The 14,174-nt window shown below is 47.7% G+C and overlaps 1 protein-coding gene across 1 annotated transcript in view; it reads right to left on the bottom strand.

Annotated features, from left to right (window-relative positions):
• The window catches only part of RAC2 (Rac family small GTPase 2), a 113,380-nt gene that overhangs the window by 59,859 nt on the left and 39,347 nt on the right, over window positions 1-14,174 (bottom strand). The window lies entirely within an intron of this gene.

A 14,174-nucleotide genomic window follows, 5' to 3' on the forward strand; every position in this document is an offset into this window, starting at 1 on the left:
CACTCCAAGGAGGGTCCCTGCCTTCATTGGCAAGCACCTGTCTTTCAAACCAAGACACAGGGAGAGCCGTGGAAATTAACTGGCCATGCACTATGCTGCATATAGCAATACAATGATCACTTCAAAAGCTCCTGTGCACAAGCACAAATAGATGCTGGACTGCACAGCCACACACACCACACACATCCCCACGGGGAAGGCAGGGAGGAATCCAGGGCAGCACTGTGAGTGTCTGACAGCACTGAATAAAAGAGATGCTGTAGATGTAATGATTGCTAGGGAGATTGCATTTGCTTGTGGATGAGGATGGAGGATCTGACTRGATTTTGAATAAGTTCTGCAGCGAACCGATCGAATATCCTTTAATCAGATGAATTTAGCTTCTGTCTTCCTTTAAAATGGTTCCAGGACACAATGAACCTCCTGTTTAGTGGTCATCATCTAAACATAGGTATACACCATTTCCCAAAAGCAGGAGGTATGTGATATAAGAGCTGTTTTTGAGAGAGGAAAGAAAGATGTGCACTCTGATAAAACAATGAAACTACAGACAGGAAGTAAAAGAACACCAAGAAAAGCCTCAAGAAAGGGGTTTGGGCAGCAAAAAAATTTCCTCCTAGTTTTTGACTTACCAAAGTAGCACTTTACAAACACAGAGAGTCTCCCTGCAAAACTTCCCAGATCTACTGTTAATATGTGTCCTTAAGGGAAAACAAAACACAGGRGCTTGAATGTCAGTCAAYCACTTGAATCAAAGAGATGCAACACATTTTTGGTGGAAAAGTCTGGAGCAGGGATCCTGTAACCTATGTTTTCTCACTCTAGAGTGCATCTCCCATTAGCTTCACCTCTTCTCAGCACTTAGCTAGTCCCAAATGASTGGCTTGGGGGTTTTTCTGTCCTTTCTCTCTCACCTACAGTGTCATGTGTGTGCCCTACAGGTCAATGGTAGCCAGGGGACAGACACAGAGCTACCAACATATCCATCCCTGTCTTTGGATRAGCAGAGGAAAGAGAGAAAAAGAAACGACAGCAATATTTGAGGAGGATGGGAAGCAACTCACGCAGACCCTTGCCATTTCTCTGCACACCGACTTTCCCATCTTCTACCTCCTGCTTCACTGCAGCCAGAGGGATGTTTTCCCTGTTGACTTCAGAAGCAGCAGGAGCCAGCCACTAATTAGGATCCAGTATGACAAAACACAGAGTAGCCTGACACTGCTAGACCACAGTTGCCTAGAGGCAGAGGAGACAGTGCCTGCCGGAGGATCACTTTCATTAAGATGAAGAACATCAAACAGCTCTCCCTGAACTGACATCCGTCTGTCAAAGGAGCCTGCAAAGAAAGGCAGAGCTGACAGGGCCCCTAAGAAGAATCTCATTAGGATGGTTTTAGAGGGGTTTCTTGATGCGAGAGCTTGGGGACTATCTTCCTCCTTCCATCAGGAGTGGCCTCGTGCCTGTCAGTTTGTTGTGGCCATTCTCAGAGGCTGATGGGGATGGACAGGTAATACCAATGGAGGTCACGGGCAGGGGAATGTGACCAAGGAGGAGGCAGTGGTCTGAAGGAGAAGTAGTGGAGCACGGCACCACGGAGCAAGAGCGTGGAGGGAATACTCAAAGTATGCCTCACTTTTTGGCTTTGAGAAGAGGAAGCTGCTGTGGAAGGCACACTACTCCAGTAAGCACCCTGGGCAGTGCTGGGCTGCCCAAGGGAGCCTGGCGGGAGTGAGAATCACATCTCAACTCTATGTGCATGCTATGCAGAATTGAATACAGACAGCCTGCTTTCTGTGCATTGGATTTGGGCACAGCTTTCACTCCAGACACATCTGCACAACCCAAGAGCCTCTTCAAGATCTCTACCCAGCTGAATTCACCCACAGCCCAGCTTGAGAAGCTGAGCATATTCTTCCTTTCTCATGGAAGCAGTGATGAAGAAAGACTCTTTCACAGACAACAGCAATATGAATGTTTGGATGAAGAGGTATAATCCCAGAGGCCTGRTTCTCTGGGCCTTAGCTACAGCCACATGGCTCTAACATAGACCAGCGATTTCTGGAAGGCTTAAAACAGACATCTATCCAGGACTGTAAGTCCCTCCCAAGGCACTCCTGCTGGTAAGTGCAGACACTTGCCCTGCAGTGCAATGAGAAGGCTGTGCTCAAATTCCCCAGCCAGCTCTGATTCTGTAATCACAAGTGTTCATTATTGCCTGCAGGGACATCCTACTTATTAGGAGTGGTCAGCTGGGCATAACACTGCACTCAAGTGGTTCAGCAGTCTTTAGAGTACAGAACTGACCTTGCAATTTACCGCTACACAAGTTGATGATGTCATTCAGTCCCTTTAGAGGCTCACACAGGCATTGCCTTTTCTAAAAGTTGCTACTCACAGTCTCTCCATGTAGAAGGAAATCATGATGTTTTCATTTCCTTAGAAAGCTCACACTGATGGTCTATCTTCACAGTCACCCTTAGGGCTGCAACACACACGGCCCCATTGTTTTGTCTGAGGCAAGGGTGGGAGCGCTTAAAACCCATGGTCTGTAAATAGCCTGCAAGAACTCATGGCACGTTCAAAAGACCTGCACCTGGGCAACACAAGAAATGCCTCTAGTGCAGGCCAGTGTCTCTGAATATGCCATCACAGTCTCAATCAAAGCTCACAAAACATACTCCCAACCAGCACTGAAAGGCATTGTGTCATTGCTGTGCAACGCTAAGGTGTGTGGGATTCTGCAACCAGCTGAAAGGTGCTAGGAAAACCTGCTCTCTCACCTGCAAAGAACAGGCTTGACAGCCCTGCATCAGAACTTTGCAGTGATGACATCATCCAGGCTTTGAAGAGTTCTGCCAGATGATGTCACATGGTACCTCTGAAAATCTGCAGTGCTGATGCTGTCCCGGGTTTTAAGGGTTAGCACAAATTATGTCAGTCRAGGAGTGAATCAGAGGTCTGCATGCTACTGTCTGGTGCAAGGTCACCCACCTGTCTTCAGCTTCTCCTCCAGAATATCTCCCACAGTTCCTGTGCAGTATTCACCAACACTCAGCAAATGTCTTGGATAACCCAGGGCTCTAAAAATGGCTCTGGAAACCAGAATCTTGTTCTCTAGAGCCCTGAGGACCTGCAGTAATGGTGCCATTTCCCACCTCCAAAGTTTTGCTGAGATGCCTTTCTTCTAACCTTTCCTTTCTCTGAGGACAGTAACTCAAACATGGACGGCTGTTCCCAGCACCTGGCTCATGCTGCTGTCCCTCCAGCTGGCAGAGACCTGGGCAGCATTTCACACTGCATGAGCACTGCAGAAACCCTTGTTTCGCCATCACACTTTGTCTCCCTCACTCTTGCAGGGCTTGAAAAGGCCTGAACCCTAACCAAAAGTAAGGGGCCTTTCAACTCTGGATGGCAAGCAATTCCCTCTGCAGAGGCAGCAGGAGCAGGATAGCTTGTGTGTTCAAGYCAAACAGGTGCTGCGAAGGAACACGATGTTCTCATCTTTCCAAGACTGGGAGCTTGTGGTAAGACAGGACTGGGTCTGGCCAGCTGCAGGACCTGGCTGCGCTGTGCTGGCCATTTGGGTCTGAGCAGGAGCCTCCTGCAAGCAAGAGGAAAGCTGTGTGCCTCCTGCTCTGCCTTCAAACAGCACAAAGGCAGCAGGACAAGCTGTGGGAGCAGGACAGCAGCTACTGTCTGCCAGGGCACCCTTACAAGTCCTTCTTGGCTTCCCAGCGTACACAGAAGGGAAAAGGTTTATTCAGCCAGTCTCCTTCACTTCCAGCCTCACCCCTGCGGGGCAGTCAGGTGGGATTTCAGGTCTGGTGGAGATGGAGGGTAAGTACCATGACAGGGAAGACAGGAGGTTGTGGTGATTCCCACAGTGATGTGATGGCATCAATGACTTGAGCCACAAGGGTCAGTACACAGCTCTAACAACTCCCCATCCTCACCTGGATTGTGCCAAGCCACTGCAGCGCCAAGCCCTGTAAGTGGCTTCCCAGACTGGGAGGAAGTTGGAGACGTTTCATTTTGGCTCAGCCCTCTGTGTGCCTGGCTCTCACACCCCCGCTCACACACACATGGGAGCTGTCTTGGGCTCTCTCACACAGGCTGTCACACTCACAAGCTCTGACACAAACGCAAAGGCCGCAGCACCCATGTCTCTCAAGCACTGTATAGGATCCCTCTCCCTCAGTGTCTCTTTCACACACACTCTCTCTCCCTCACACTTGTGCTTGCAGACATCTCTTTTTCTTCTCTCTTGTTCTCTTCTCGGCATTGGTGAGAGTTTCAGGGAACAAGGCTCTGTCTCATTCACTGTTTGCAGGATCTCATTCCCTGCTAGTCTGTACCATTTGTTTTGCTATATTACCATTTGTTTTGCTTTATTACTATTTGCTTTGCTCAGCACTCAGTTTCCTCCCCTCAAGGAGGAGCTAAAACCTTATGGCTTATCAGAAACATGCCCCAGTTCCTAGGATTCACCCAGACATKCCTTCATTGGCAAATCCACGAGGGTTTTGCTTTAGACCCTGCTCTGTTTGGCTCTATTACCTGTCAAAAAGTGATGTTTCCAGCATGTGGCAGGTTCATGAGTCAACCTGAACACCTTGTGAACTTAATGTGAGAACAAACTATACCATAGCAAAGATCAGCTGAGAAAGATTAACTGWTGAACTGCAGTTCAACTACTGGAGGAACAGCTGATCCTCTTCTTCCTTATTGCAGGTGTGGATTATCGCAGTGGGTACTCATATGTAAGGAGACCATCAAACAAATCCTTAATCTTTGGCTTCATTTTCTCCCCAGCTCACCAATGAGCACAGGGTATGCTGCTTCTACAGCTGGGTCTTTGTGAAAATAGGAACTCATATTGTAATTTCAGCGCTGCTCTAAGTGTAATGCCTGAAGACGGTAGGAGTGGCAAGGTTTGTGTGAAGAAATCAGCTAGGATACAAGCAGAAATAAATGGACAGGGTGTCAAGCCCACAGGAGGAGGTAAAGCCAGCAAGTCCAAAAATGAGCTTGTCCATTCTTACATTTAATTTGACTTGTCCAGAAAAGTGTCATTTATCTCCGTCTATAAACCTTGCTTCACCAACATTGTTCCAACTTGGCAGGAATCAGAAATGTATGGATTCCTCACAGCAGCATAATCCCTCTGTTCTAACACAGGAATTTCAGTTCCATCCTTTCCAGTTGGCACAGTCCTTCACATGATTTCCTATAAACTGGGACTTCCATAGTGACATTTACATTCCTCCAGTCCTCAGGCACTTCTACTCACCATGAGTGTTCAAAGATTATCTGGAGTGACCTTGAAATGACATCAGMCAGCTCCCTTAGCATTGCTGGATGCATCCCATCAGGGCCTGTGGGCTTACACATCCAGTTTGCTTAAATATTTTCTGATCCTCTTCCACACAGGTTAAGTTGCTCCCTATCTTGTCCTGGTCTCTGGACCCTGGCATTTCTGAAGGCCATTATTGTTACTAAAGGCTGAACTGGAGATGCCACTCAGTACCTCAGTGTTTTCCATGCCCTGTCTCACCAGKACACCTGTCCCATATTGCAGTCAGCCAGCATTTCCCAAGCCTCCTTCTTGCCCCTTACATACCCTGATTTTTAAGGTTTGGGACAGTCATGAGGAACTCACCCAGAGGTTAACTCAGAGACACTCAGYTCTGTGTCCCACGGGCAAGTAGTGCAGAGTGTACCCACCATCTGCTCAAGAGAGGATGTGGAGCCAACTGCAAACAAGGTCATTAGCACATCCAATATAGCCCTACACCTCTCAGGATCAATCCCACAGGGACTGTCTTGTCTCAAGACCTATCCTGGTTCAGAAGGGGCTTTAGGGTCATGAAGCCATATGTTTTGGCTTTTTCCTTGTCTATTTTCACCAATAAAATCCCAGGGGGTTTTCTATGCTACCACTTCCCGTAAGTACTCCTGTGTCAGCAATCACTGACATCAGCATTCTTGTCACGAGGCAAATTTTGCTGCTTTGAGGATTCCACTGCCCTGGTGTCATGGCTCTCCCTCTCTTGTGTCATCTGATGTGTCTGGTCTCAGTGAGAACACCTGCCTAGGTGCTGACAGGGTAGTTGTGGGCACTCTTGTCCCCAAGGTAAGCAAGTCTCCAGGGGTATCCTCCCTTATATATTTTCATTCAATGAGAAGCTCAAGCTAAATGTAGTTCCTTCCCCTGYTCATTTGTCTGACTGCTGCTGTGTACATTTAAGATTTTTCTACCTGCACATCCCACTTGTCCTTTCAGTCCATGCCAAATTGTTATAAGACCTGGATTTTATGCAAGTGCTCGCTGTGTGCTGAGAGAACTGGAAACAACAGCAGCAGAAACTCTGTTCTGAGTCTCACTGCTGCATTGCTGGGAAGTTTCAGATGCAGCTCTTTCCCCATCAGGTTTGTCAGATGATCTTAGTTAGGCTAACAGTTATCTGGCATTTCAGACCATTGCAGCAGCCTTGCTGGGCAGACCTTGGCACRAGGCTGACAAAGGTTGGATAAGATGGTGTGCAGTAATGCAGAAGAACGGATGTACTRGATTGTCATGAAGGTCCATCTGCCCCAGTGTTCTGTCCCTCTCCTTAATAGTGGCCAACAGCAGTTTAAAGACTTTCAGAAATTTGGTTTAAACACCTTGGCAAGGAATTTCATCAGCTATTTCTTCACTGCAGGTTTTTTCTTGAATTTTCTCTTAAACTAGATGCTTAATCATTTCAAGGGTACTCAATGTTCTCACTTTGAAAGCAATAGCCAGTACTTTTACCCTGCTTGCCTTCTTCAGACCATTTGTAATTTTAGAATCCTCAGTGGAGGACAAGCGGCAGACAGCTTTGATTCATGCTGATATGGCAGATTTTCTGCTMCTTTTCCACAAAATATTTCCTTCATTTAGAAGAAAGATCATGATCCCTGGGAGGATAAACTTGCTGCTTTTGCCTGGTGGTCACCTGGAGTTGATCATACAGACAGCAGAAAACGTGTGCCTTCTTCCAATGGGCCTTTTTCCTGCCCGAGTTGTCAACAATGGAGGAGTAAACTATGAGAGCTGCCCCATCTGGAGGATGAGAAACCTTGATGCCATGGCTGTCTGCAGGGAATGTTTCTGGCAAGAGCCTTCTGGATGTGTGCTGTCCAAGGAGCCCTGGTGCAGATCCAAGGAATCTCTTCTGTCCAGATGGTTCCAGGTGGTGGCAATAGAAGGAGCTGACCCACAAGGGGAATCCTTCCGTGCCCACCAAATCCCCGCATTTATCACAGCCGGTAGGAAGCACATGGTCCCCATCACGCAGCAGAGGAGCCTGGCTGCAGCTCCAGAGCCTGATCATGGCACAGAGCATCACAGAGAGCACAGTCACAGCCTCTGCATTGCTTGGGCACTGCCCCAGACCAGACCACTCAGCTTTGTGATGAACCAGGAAAGGGGATGGATGTGGTGCCCTGCAGAGCAACACCACACACTCCCAAGCTCTCTGTTGGAAGGCACATTCCATCGCTCCCCCTCTGCCACAGTCCTTTTCCCAAGCTCCTGTCTGTGTGCAGCCTCACTGGACAAAGATCCAGCACTGCCCCACCACACCTGCACGATGTGGTGCCTCAAGCACTGATGAGGCAGATGCCTGCCTCTCCAGCCTCTCCCCATCTTCATAGATCCCAACAGGGTCACACAGTGAATTAACCTAAGATCCAGCTGTACAGCTAGATGCCAAAGCATTTTTCTTATAATCAAACTTCTTTTGTCTCTCACTGCAGTACTTGCAGACCTAGATTTTCACCTGAGATCTACCTATTTACCAGGAATCTTTGGAGCCTGACTTTAGGGCTCCTGTAAGCAAAGCAAAAAGTCCCAGTTATCCTATCCATGAGCAAGATGCTAAAAATACCAGGATCACATGGTATTAAGTCTGTACTTGCTGTACATAGAGATATGGTTTGTTTAATAGATCACTGAAACAGAAAGGTCTGYGGGATTCATTCAGATTTTCTTTCTCTGCCCACCAAAGCTGCTCTCTGAGTCATTATGTGTGGTGCTGAGTCTGTCCTCTGTATGCGAGAACAGTATGTTACTTTCTCAGCTACAGTCATTTCTGAGGTGATGCCCCTGCCCAAATCTATTTAACTTCCTCTGTACTGTGGCCTTTGTTATGAAATTCCAGCCTGTGGGTGATGCTCGGGCACTTCAGTAGGTCACCTCTGGGGTCAAGGTGTGGAAGAAAATGGCTACAGCTGAAAACATTATAAGGAGCYAGGAGAGATCTGGGGATCCAGCAGGGAAATGTGTCTGTAGGGCAAGGTGCTTGATCTTTCATGGAAGTACTTTCCAGGGATGCTCTGAATGTTCACCAAGTTCCTATGTCTGATGATGCGACCATGTTAGAAGAGACTCCCTGCCCTTCTTACCCCACAGTCACAGCCATTTCTGGAAGAGCACAACTGAAGTAATTTGGGCAGAGACATAATCTTAGAAATGACTGCAGCAGAGAATATCCAACTAACTCACACACTGAGTTTGTTTCACACCCTGATTGTACCTCAGCTGCCCCCAGATTCACCCTTCTGCCTGCCCCAGTGCAGTGAAGGTTGGCCCCACTGCAGTACCTGTCTGTTGAGAACCTTTGCAGCACTTTCAGGGCACACTGATGCAGAAATACCAGTGCTGAGTACTGCTCAGACAAGTTTTGCCTTTCTTCATCCCTTTCTGAGCAATGAGCTGGCTCTTTTCTCTTTTTTCTCCCCTTTTGCCTAATTTGTTGGCTTTTTTTCCACCCCATATGGTCAATATTTAATTTTTGGTGAACAAAGATATTTTTCACATTCTGTTTCCCTGCGGGAAACCACTTCCTTGCAGGTTGGATGACTCAAGCTGTGAGGAATTATATTAGACATTATATGAGAGGGGAAAATATGTGGACATGGAAGGAGGCAGAAGGGGCTGAAGGGGAGGAAAGAAATGGAGAAATTGGAAAAGGATAACAGATGGAAGATGGTGAGAGAAAATATCAAGAAAGTGATGGGGAGGAGAGATAAAGTAAATCATTATTCCCTAGAGAACAGAGGTGAGGCTCAGTGAAGGAAGGTGGAGAACAGAGAAAGCAGGAAAAAAGGAGTGTGAAGGGAGTGGTTAAAAATTGTGAGGAAAGAAAAATCTGCAGGAAAGGAAGAGGGAGCTGATGGTCTAGAAGGTTAAACAGAGGTGAGAGGAGAACCTGCATCCTGTTCTGACAGTGTTTCAGGTGACTGGTTGGTTCTCACAGGTAGCTAGGCAGAAGCCCAGAGGTTTGGCTGCCGTCGTGTGCTGCTTCCCTCCATCCACCACACTGGCCAGACTTGGGATGTAGTGATGTGGAGAGAAAGTGAGGGAGACAAATCTCTTCCATTTCCCAAAGGTATTTCATGAATTCTATTTGGAGGACAGGGGTGTCACTTTCCAAGAGACCCAGACAAGTCCATTCCTCTCCCAGAACCATAAGGGAGATCTCCAGTTCCTCCAGACCCAGGAGGCTGTGTTGTGCTGTAAATGTGTGAATTCACAGACATAATGATTTTACAGTTTATCCTTTTCAGTGGAAAGACTCCATAATATGCCAGAGCGATCACTCCGAGGCCTTCAAGCAGCAAGTTTCCTTTTCCTCTGAAAGGGCATGGGGGTGTAGAGAGGCTGTGCTGGCAAAGCCAATGTCTTCAGAGCATCCCTGCATAGCAAACATTAAAAGCAGGAAGGAGATCTGTCACCTCTAGAGCCACTAAGGAGCCAGGATATCTTTTTCCTGGCCACCACAACCACAGTCAATGTCACTGACACCTTCTTGCTCCTCTCCCCTATGGGCACTGTTTCCTATAATGGCCCCAAAAGGAGGGCACCGTCCTCATGGAGTATGTAATATAGCCCTGAAAATCCTCTAATTAACCCTTATTATATAATTCACAGCTTCATCCTGGCAGCTCCTGCCACAAAGGGCTCAACAGTGTCCAAAATACCAATTATCTCCCTGGCTGCCACTTGAGAAGCAGAGAGAAAGAAAAACAGGTGTCACAGGTAGGAAATCTTATGGATAAGAGTGACACAATACAGAAAATGTAGAGCAGAGAAACAAAGGAAACAGCTCTCTGCCCACCTTATCGCAAAGGGATGAGAAGCTGGGAGCTCATGTGTCTTCTGGCCCTATGTCCAATATGGGCAAAGCCCAAAACGAAACCCCTTTTCCCCCAGACAAACAGATACCGTGACATTAAGCAGCCCCTTGCTTCATCTGAAGGTACGCACACACCAGGTACAGCCACTCCAGCCTTTAGAGATTTAACCTACGCCTCCTTGCCCTGATGAATCCATCCATGACACAGTTCAGCTTGGCTTGGCCAATTTTTTCAGCTGCATCACTGTCTTGCAGCTCAGGACCTTGGTCCAACAGTACCATTTTTGGATGTTAGGAATCCCCAGTCATCAACTCCAGGTGTTCGGGAAGGGAAAGAAGAGAATAGAAGGAAAGAACATAGTAGAAAGAAATCCCCCAGGCCCTCTGTGATATGGCARCAGCAGGCAGCTGGGACAGGTTTGTGCCTATTTGCTTGCACGTCTGTGGGTAAGTCTGACTCCTCCTCAAGCTCCTTGCCTGACTGTGCTTTTCCCTCCTTCAGCCATTTCACCCCAGAGCTCCCCAGATCCCATCATCAATTCTTCAAGTTTCGTCTTATTATTCAGGTCCCATTTGTCCCTCAATATTCATGGCAGAGCCTCCACTGTCTTTGGAGCTGGAGCAAGACAAGTGGGACAAGGCACTGGGCTAGAAAATTGGGTGCAGAAGTTGCAATGAATTCTTAATGATGCCCTTTCTGGCAATGTTTACAGAGGGATGGAGTGGAATACTTTTCTTTTTTGAAGTGTTTCTTGTTTAAAAAGTGATGAGGCTTTTGATTCATTTTCCACAGTAGCATTGGCTGGGCACCTGCTTATTTCTGCCTTGCTTAGCAGGAGTCACCAATACAGCTCCTCGGACTCATTTTAGGCACCATTCCTTTCTSCTTTGGGAATGCATGTTAACTGTCAGTCCCAGAGGAGCCTGGCTATCCTACTGCAAGATGTATCACATAACTGTGTTGTGAGAGACACACCCTGTCCCAAGAAGCCTGACAAAGAAAGGGAAGACACAGATCCCTGTTGAATATTTGGGAAGCCAAAGATTAGAGCATTCTGCATCCTGCCATAATCCCACCAAACCTGTGGCAGAACTTCGAGTTTGTCCTGTAGGGAGGCAGAAGKGATAGTGAACTATCCATCATTTTAACTGTGTATGTGAACCTGTATAAAGGTATTTGAGTCTTCATTTCAGTTCTTTTACTCCTTCACTCCTAAATATTTCACTTTCAGGCTGGCTGTTTGGGTTTTTTTCCCTCAGTTTATGTTTYCTTTGAGGGTGGGAAGATGCAGAGGCTGCTCAGTGACATCCTCTGCCCCTTGCTGTGGGTGAGCATGGCCTGTCCACTTTGAGTCCCAAACGCCCTTGGGCTCTGTGAAGCTCCCAYGCTGTCCTCCAGCTCTGTGTAAACATCCCCCTTTTTGTTTGAATTTAAAGTGCATCCAAGACTTGGGGAAAGATGTTAGCCTGACCAGTCCCTAGCCCACACTGCGCTCACCCCCTTGAGAAACAGCCCTCAGGAAAAAGGCCAGCAGCGTGACCCTCACACCCTCAACTGTTTGTTCATTGCTCTTTTGAGCTGTTGGCTACTCGTTCCATTGGAGTCAGCATTATCTGGAGAGGAGAGATTTCTCACTCTGCTCTCTTAGGCTTGGCCTGCCCCTGAGGAGTCACAATTGCTCAGGGTGCCCAGGCACTTACTGCTGCAGAGAAGTATCCTCTGATCTGAGTTGGCTGTTGYAAAAGCCTCCAAGATTTGGGCGGGAAATCAAGACCCAGAAAGGTTCATAACTTCACAGTGAAAACAGGATTCATCTGCCATTCCATCAGAGATTGCTCTTCCAGTCCTTACAGTTGGTCCAGAAGAGGGCAATATTGCCTACTTGCCTGTCGATACCACAGCACTGAGGCACATGCACGCACAGGCAAAGAGGTGGCAACTGTCCCGAATTACTTCCAGAACAAGGCTCTGTGGCTAAGTCAGGTCTTTCTGTACTGCAGCAAGTTATGGCTTGGATAAGCCACTGAACTTCATAAGGGTGGAAAAGAAGCATGTCAGCATGAACCAACCACAAGAAAATACAAAATGGTCTTCCTGAGTCTGCATCCAGCCAAATGTGAGGCTGTCCAAAGTCGCCTTGCTCTTCTCCAGGGTGGGTTTGCTTAGCAGGCAACTCACTCTGGCCACCCTCACTCTGCCCCCTGCAGCCACTTCACTGCCCACAGCAAAGCCCTGGCCCCTCCTCTCACTCTATGATGCAGRTATCATCAAGCAAGGTTCTGGAGGCAGAGGTCAGTGTGGTTTGCCGCAGGAGCTGCAGTCTATTGGACACAGRCACATCCAGAGGCACTTGAGAGAACAATGCAGAGTCAGACACAGCTCACACCTCATCCCTTCCCTAGACACACACCAGCTCACACAACAGTGTGCAGAGCAGAGGATGCCTAAGGTCTCTGACTGGAAGCAGCCAAAGGCTGGTTAAATACAACCACTGCTTAACTCTTTCACCACAAATCATTTTGGCCCAGAATGCTGACTACAGTGCCTCCATGTCCTCTCAGCCCAACAGTCCTCACCTGGCTTCAGGACATTTATGATGACTTCAGCCTTGACAGTCTTCACTTCCCAAAGTTTCCCGCTCCCCCTAGACAGCATTTGCAAATACATCTTGTCCTTTCTCATCCCTGTGGCAGAGCAACCAAATGAAATGCAAGGACTGTGGAGATAAAATCGAATTTAGCAACAAAATAAACAGCATGAGGGCTCTCTACTGATTAGATTACGCCTCTTGATAATTTATGCATTAATTCCTCCCAAGGTCTGAGATTCCCTGTCTCAGAAGGCCCGTATTCCTGCACTTCAGAGATGCAGATGCCAGGAACTTCACTTTGACTGAAACATCCAGTTTTCCACCATCCATCAGATGAAGTTCTGATTAACCCCAGAAGAGCTCCTCTTTGTTATGCACCTTTGTTTATCCTTCAGAGATACACAGCCCAGCACCATTCCTTCCCACACTCCATCATTCTTCCCAAGTCCARTGGGAACATGTCAGACTCTGAAGCATCTGCCTGTAGTAGCATCTGCTCCTAGATCTGCTCTGAAATCAATTCAAGCATTAATAAGAGTCATCAGCTACTGCAGCATATATATTCAGGAGCTGTCATGCCCGCATCTTCCTAAAACCATTTATTCCCATCCTTCACTACACAAGGAGCAGAGACTGTGAGCTCAACACGCTCAAAAAGGAAGCCTAGAAGCCATGCCTAGGTCTGTCTAATCAAAGCTGGATTTGCAAGAGCAAAAAAAAAGCAACCCTCTGAGCCAAGGAGCCATACCACTCTCAGGAGAAGCTAGAAACATTAAGAAACAGGAGGCAGAGAAGAGACAAGACATGCAAGAGAATGGCTGCTATGTCACCATACACAAATTGGCCTAATTATGTGTATAAATGCACCAATAGGCATGGATTTGCTGGCTGTATTCTTGACTTTAAATATTGATGCTTAGGAAGAGCTGAGATCAGGATATCTGCTGGTGGATTAGGCTACAGATTGCTCAGTCATTACCCACGGCTGGATCGCCTGCCTTGGAYTGCCATCCTCCAGAGAGCTCTGGAGCTCAGGCAGAGGATGCCTCTCACTGCTGGCTGAAGATTTGTTGAGTACGTAATGGGCAAAGGAGCTCTGCCTTGCACCCAAGCAGTGCTGCCTCCCTGCCCTGTGTGGGGCTGAACCTGGGTGCTGATCGGTGCAGGAAAGGGCTGGTATCAAGACAGAAATGACGACTGGGTAAAAATGAGGATGTGTCCAAAACAGGCAATAATCAAGGGCAGAAAACAGCATGTTTGGGGGAAGCAGGTGACCACTGGGTGCCTGGGAGAATCCTCCCATGCCCTAGTCCAAGTGTGTCAGTTTTGCCCATACCCTTTTCCATCCCATCCCATCCCATCCCATCCCATCCCATCCCATCCCATCCCATCCCATCCCATCCCATCCCATCCCATCCCA

Source organism: Malurus melanocephalus, unplaced genomic scaffold (assembly GCF_030028575.1).
Source record: "Malurus melanocephalus ecotype Western Australia unplaced genomic scaffold, MMel_1.1 scaffold_17, whole genome shotgun sequence".
Taxonomy (NCBI): Eukaryota; Metazoa; Chordata; class Aves; order Passeriformes; family Maluridae; genus Malurus; species Malurus melanocephalus.